This window comes from Psammomys obesus, unplaced genomic scaffold (genome assembly GCF_907164565.1).
Source record: "Psammomys obesus unplaced genomic scaffold, mPsaObe1.curated_primary_1811, whole genome shotgun sequence".
In the NCBI taxonomy this organism is placed as follows: Eukaryota; Metazoa; Chordata; class Mammalia; order Rodentia; family Muridae; genus Psammomys; species Psammomys obesus.
Genome location: NW_026590486.1, coordinates 2,607,301 through 2,614,610, shown reverse-complemented (window position 1 = coordinate 2,614,610; position 7,310 = coordinate 2,607,301).

Below are 7,310 nucleotides of genomic sequence, written 5' to 3'. Positions count from 1 at the left end.
CCTCTTATCTCAACCATTCAAGAAGCTGATGAAATGACTGTACCCCATCATACCCTGGTAATCCCTACAAATTTTTATGTCTTGTCACTTGATAATATACTGTTCTTCAAAGTTGCAATCATGCTTATTTTGTTTTTATTGATATTATACTGTAATGTAACATTTTTAAATTTTTATCACTCATTAGATCATCTTTCTCCCCTCTCCCTCTTTCTTCTTCCTGTCGTCCCTTCTCCTCCTCTCTTTTCTTCTTCTTTCTTCTCCTCCTTCTTCATTGACTTAGTGTAGTAAATACTGATATGTTCCACAGTGTTTTTAATTGAAATTATATCTTTATTTCCAACTTTTCTTTTTTCTTATTATGGCATGTGTTTGTACAATCTTTGAAGCTAATGGTTATTGTTCCAAATGAAACTTTTAAATTGTTTATCTGCCCATTTTAGTAGCTTTGAAATCAGTAGTTGAGTTACACACATCTGGGTGATATTTTTCTGCCTACTTTTTCATGTTCCCCGGAGTTTTCTCTTGCTACTTGAGAAACTGTTTTTTTTTTTTTTAATCTTTTATTTTTATTGAGGTTCTTCCTAATGAGCAGCCTGCATTTAGGAGCTCAACCCCTACTACAGCTCAACCAGCTGCTCTTTGTTGATGATGCTTCTTTCACCTCTTTGTTGATGATGCTTCTTTCACCTCTGGGTAGACCTGCTGTTAGAATTGTAAGGCTTGTTTCTCTAAGTATTCAGCTTTCTGTTTCTGCAGTTTTCAGCTGAGCACTGCCCTTCCTCCTTCTCACTTTGGAAAGTTGTCTGCTCTTTCTCATGCTAACTATCTTTTCCTTCATTGTAGCAGGTGGTGGCAGCTTCTTATCCCTTGGAATGTCTCTTTTTTGGTGTACATTTAGAGGTTGGGTTAAACCTAGGGCCCTGGGCATGCTTAACCTGAGCTTTCCTGGTGCTCTCTGTATTAACCACTACTTTAGTTTGCTTTTATCAATTATTTTTTTTAATCTGATGTACTTTTCTAGCATATTTTTGTGGTACAATCAGAAAATGTTATCAATAAATTTCAGTTATTTTTAATGTATTGGTTTGCAATAACTATAAACAATTGTAAATGCTTCATGAGAATTTAAAGTCCAATTTTTCAATAATTTATAGTATTAAAGTTAATATATTTTGACAAAATTTATTGATTGTATGATTTAAATATTTTTAAATGCATTTTCTTAAAGATCTGAGAAATGCCTTTGAAGCTTTTTATCTATAATGTATTATCATCTTCTTTTGCTTTTATCCTGAGTCTTATTACATTGTTCCTGGAAGAAAATGCCTCTTCTTTACAAGTAAGATGAATCCAAATCAGAGGTGCTTTTGACCAAAGTGCTGGTGTTGTTATTCTGCCTCTTTCCTAGTATTTAACAAAGAAAATAGGTCCTTCTTTCTATTTCCCTCCCCACCCCTACCTCCCAATTTGCACCTACTAATAATTCCTGGTTTCTGACTTTTATAGGACTTAGATGAAATACATTGGACAAAAAAAAGAATCCCAGGAAACTCTCTAAAGTGTCATGCAGGAATTGTGGGCCGCATTTCATTTTCTGTAAAATTTGTGGTGTTACCTTTAGTGTCACTTGTTTGCATGTACAGTATCTGGTCCTTTCACTTATGGTTAAAGGTAGAAAAAGACAAGCGCATGGGAAGTTTCACAGCTCCCAGTGGCTTCTGCTACATCTGGGAACACAGGGAGGGACCAAAATGACCCCTGGCTAGTACAGAGATGCAAAGAAGCTCCAGCAAAAGCTGTTGAACCCAGAAACAGAATAGTCCTGAAGCTAGGCAAGGCCAGCTTGGGGAGTTCCACATCTTGCAGAGCTTAGAAGGAAACTGTGAACTCAAGGTGGAAACCAGACTTAACTCCAGATGGAGTCCATAGGTTTTCAAAAAAACATGAGAAAATTTAAATACTTAACCAGGAAGCTTCATCCTTAGATTTCATAGTGCTGGAAGTTTCTATACAACTACCAGGGAATAAAAGCTATTAACAGTCTTCCCTTGCTGTAACAGTGGGAGCTACAATAATGACTGGCCTGGCAAGATATATCCATTGGTGGAATAGTGACACAAATGTTATGACAACAACACAACACTTTCTAGTTAGATTTAAAGCCTTCTCCACTAGACGAAAGTCATGTGTTGTTTGCTTAACTGAACGAAGAAATCAGTTGGCTAGTCTTATGTCCTATTAAAAAACTCAGTATTAATGTTTTGCTAAATGGACACAGTAACAAACTTCCCCCTAAGCTCTCATCTTTACAGCCATAAATTAGTGAATCTATCAACTCACATCAGAATAGCTATTTTTTTACAGTCCATGGTGGTTAACACAGAGACCCATAGGTGGTCAATGTGCAAAGAATAAGAGACTTTAGAGTCCTCAGCTCTGGATGGGACATTTACATCACACTCCACCTTACCAAGACTTAGATGTAATCGTGGAAGAGAGGAGGAATGGTTTTAAGTGCCAAACAGAGTGGGTGTGTACAGTTAAGTATTGTTTGCTGGTATGACAGCATCAAAGTCCACAGGAATTTACAGCAACTAGTACTACATGTACAAGACCTGCACAAGAGCACAGTAATAAAAATCCCATCATGTATGGGTCATGAAGTCCACCTTCAGATGAGGAGCTTTTGGCACCTGGTAGCCACTTGGCAAAGAAGAGTCAGGTTTCTTTAGTGATGAGTCCCCTAAGTGATGAGTTCCAGAAGATGGTCCATGTATACTCAGGGAGCTCTAAACAGACACATTTTACTATTAAAAATAATAAAAGAAGCAGAAGACACGAAATTGGAAGGGAATGGTGTGGGGGGAAGATAGAAGAGAAATTACAATGGAGGGAATGGGAATAGATTTATTGAAACACATTATAAGCTTATATGAATAATAAAATGTTTAAATAAAAAATGGGAAATAGTACATTTGCACCACCTTAAATAATACATTTACTCCTTACCCTTAGCCTTTTTGTACAATATTTTAAAAATATTTCTGTCATTTCTGCTATTAAAAGAAGACAATAAAGAAGAAAGATAAATGCCTGTATTTAATCTTCCATGTTTAATTCTTAGTTCCATTAATACATTTGCTAATATTAGATCACTCACACATTCCTGAAATAAACCATAACTGTCCATACTATATCACTCTGTTTTAATTTATGTGAATCTATCAATATAACTTTCATTATTAATCCTTTCATAGAGAATAATTATGAAGTAAGAGGGGCATTTAACAGTTTCCCTGAGCTAGCTGTCTTTCTGAAGTTCCATTCTTTCCTTCTCAAAAGATTTCCCACTTATTTTCTTTCTCTAAGCAGAAAACTCTTCGATATCTATTAATTTTAAAATGGTGTTGATTTTGATTTCACTGCAGACTATTACTTGTAAGCAGAATTTTCTGTCTGCCAATAGTTTCTCCCGGCGGTGTCAGGACTTTGTCTTTGCTTTTAGGAAGCTGGTGAAACTGTCATTGCTCTTTTACTATGCTTTTTCTGGATTTCATTAGCTTTGTCCTACTTAGAATTTTCTCAGTTTTATGGAAATCTTTTTCATTCCATGACTGCATTTTTATATTTACTTTTCAAGTTTTTTCCAGGTGTCCTGGAGCAATTCAAGGGGCAGAAGCTCTGTGAATGCTGTAGGCAGGATTTCAGGAGGTAGCACTCATGGGAAAATGGTTTGTTTTCTCCTCACTGAGTTGGACTTAAGATTGATTTTTTTCAAGAACAGGCTACTAAATAACAAGGCACCCAACTATTGCAAAGAAGATACAACTAGACCAACAAATGGGCAAATTACAACATAGAAACACACAAGGCATAAAAAAATCAAGACACTATGAGTCCTCAAGATAGCTTCTCAACTATGAATCTCACATATACTGAAATAGATAACAGGAATATTTCAAAGTTTTTTTGCCTTTTTTTTTTTTTTTTTTTTTTTTTTTTTTTTTTTTTAGTAAAAAAAATCAGTAACCTGAAAAACAACAACAACAAAAGAGATTAATTTAACCCAGGATCAGAAGCAGGAAGTCAACAACACAGAAAAGGCACTGAACTAGATGAAAAAAATTAAATAGCAACATGGAAGAGAAATTCAGGAGAGCAACCAATATTTAAAAAAAAAAGAAGAAGAGAAATGTTAGAAACAAAAAGTTCAATGAACCAATTAAAAATAGAGAAGTGTCACCAACAGAGCTGACCAAGCAGAAGAAAAAAACACAAAAATGAAGGACAATATACCAGTCAAACATCAGCAGGGAAAGAAAATGAGTAAGCATAACTATAACATCAAAAAAACTCTTGGATATGACCAAGAAACTGAAACCAAGAATCTATGTAAGAAAAGTAAGGAGGATCTTGTTGAGGAATGATAGCAGAAATATTCCTAAATCTAGAGAAAGAAGTTAGCATTAAAACATAAGAAACATTTGGAACTCCAAATATACATAAAGAATCTACTAGTGATCTGTTATAATCAAATCACCAGAAATTATTTTTAAAACATAAAAACAATACTAAAACTATATGGAGAGCTGACAACATGGCTCATTGACAACATGGCTCATCAGATAAAAGCACTTGCTTCCAATCCTTATGCTTGAGTTTAATACCTAGAACCACATAGTAAAAGAAGAGAATTGACTTTTATAAGTTAACCTATGCTCTCCAAGAATGTACTCACCCATACACAAAAAGTACATATAAAAAGAATCAACATTAAAAGATGTATGAAAAAAATCAAGTTACCTACAAAGGCAGAAACGCAGAATAACATATCTCTTTTTAGTAACCTAAAAGGCAAAGGAAATATGGGCTGTCTTTCATACCCTGAAATTAAATAGTTCCCTGCCAAGATTGCTTTATCCATCTTTTAAAGTTGATCTAGAGAAAAAGGTACTTCAAGATAAGCATAAAGTAAGGCAACTAATGACCACCAACACAGTACTGCCCATACGTAAAGAGATGCTGTATACAAAGGAATAAGAAAACAGTTTTAACCATAACAGAGCAAAAATAAATTAATCTCAGGAGATGACTAGATGAAGAAAGGAGAACTAGGAAGGCATCTATTGTATACCATACAGTAAACCAGCAAAGCCCTAATAATAACGGGTGAGAAACAGAAGAAAACAACCACTCAACCTAAAAAACAACTCAAGATCGCAAATCTCAGAGAATGGCAAACTAATAACTAGCCCAACTTGAGACCCACCCCATGGGAGAGAGCAAACCTCTGTCACTATTAATGATACTGGCAGACAGGACCCTACCATAACTGCCTTCTGAGAGGCCTCATCCAGCAGCTGATGGAAACAGATGCAGAGACTCACAGACAAACAATAAGCAGAGCTTGGGGAGTTTTGTGGAAGAGTGGGAGGAAGAACAGAGGGAACTAGAGGGATCAAGGATGCCATAAGAAGACCTACAGAGTAAACTAACCTGACCCATGGGGACTCACTGAGACTGAACCACCAACCAAAGAGCGTGCACTGAGTTGGACCTAGAACCCTACACATAGGTAGCAGATGTGCAGCCTGGTCGAAATGTGGGTCCCCTAACAATTGGAATAGGGGCTGTCTCTAACTCTGTTGACTGCCTTTGGATCCCTCTCCACTAGCTGAGATACCCTGTCAGGCCTCAAAGGGAAAGGATATGTTTAGTTCTGCTATGATGGCAGGGTGGTTTGTTAACTCTTGTGGCATCCCCTTTTCTGAGAAGAGGAGGAGGGACTGGGAAGATGGGATATGAGGGTGGGTCTGGGAGGAGAGAAGAAAGGGTGCTATGATCAGGTTATAAAGTGATTAAAGAAAGAAAGAAAAATCTGAAAACAGAAATAAATGTGTGTGTTGCAGTTTCTCTTTTATCTCAGAAGCACCCAAATAATTGACACTGGATTGTGTTATTTATTTGATATGCTTTACAGAGCAACAACTGAGCAGTTAGTATTCTATTTTTAATCCTCTAAGCTAGTCTGACTCCTTTGCCAAAATCCCTGAGACACTTCCATTTTCTGACTCAGCTTCTCTCTCTTGATGTCTCCTGGACCTCTGCCTGTGGCTGAATTCCCCACTATGCCCTCTCTCTCTTCTCCTTCCCTGCCCAGCAGGAAGTCCAGCCTTATTTTCTTTCCTGATCAGCAAGAGGCTGTTAAGCTGCTTTATTGACATATCAGGGAAGTATTGGTGAGCACTGTTTATACATCACTGAGGCAGGAAATTCTCAGAGCGAGGATTGTAACCAGATATGGGGAGGGCACAGAAATCAGCATTTGAATCTTTTCACAGTACACAATAACATTATGCCTACAAGTTGTAGCAATAGTAAATATACATGTCCTGAATGTTGGGCCCTCAGTTTCATACAGGAAAATCAAGTGGACACAAAAGAACAAACAGGTCCAGGTGCTATTATAATAGGTGATTACATAACCTGCTCTTATCCCTGTATAGATCAACCAAAGTGAAAAACCAAAGAAATTTTAGAGCTAAACTACAATGTAGATTAAATGTCCTTAACACATACATACTGAATATTCCACCCATTAGATATAGAATCTATCCTTTTTTGGCAGCTTATAGAATCTTTAAAAATGGATCACCTTCTAGGTCATAAATAAATTCTTAGCAAATACAAAAGAATCAAGATAACTCATTGTATCTTATCAGATCATATCAGAAGAACACTAAAAACCTATACCAAGAAAAACTACAAAAACTGAACAATATGCTCTGGAAGAAACATTAGGTTGTAGTATTGGTTATTTTTCTATTGCTGTGAAGAGACAATATACAAATCATAAAAGAAAGTGTTTAATTGAGGGCATTTTTAGAGTTTCAGAGGGTAAGTCAATGACTATGATGGCCAAGAGCATGACAACAGATAGAGAGGCATGATGTTGGAACAGAGTAGTAACTCAGAGTTTACATTTGATCCACAAGCCCAAGTCAGAGTACGTGGGAGGAAGGAGCCAGCCTTGTCCTCATAGACAACTCCAAATGTCCCAGTGGCATACCTCCTCCAAGATCACACCCCCTAATCTTTCCTAAACAGTTCAACCAACTGACCAAGTATTCAAATATATAATCCTATGGGTGCCATTATATTTAAACCAACACAATTGTTAAATGGGGAAAAAAAGGAAAAGAGGAAAAATAGTAAATTGTTAAAATCAAATAAAAATAAAAGCATGAAATATCAAAACCTTTAGAATCCACTTTAAGGGAATTAAATTTGTAGTGTTAGTGTTTATA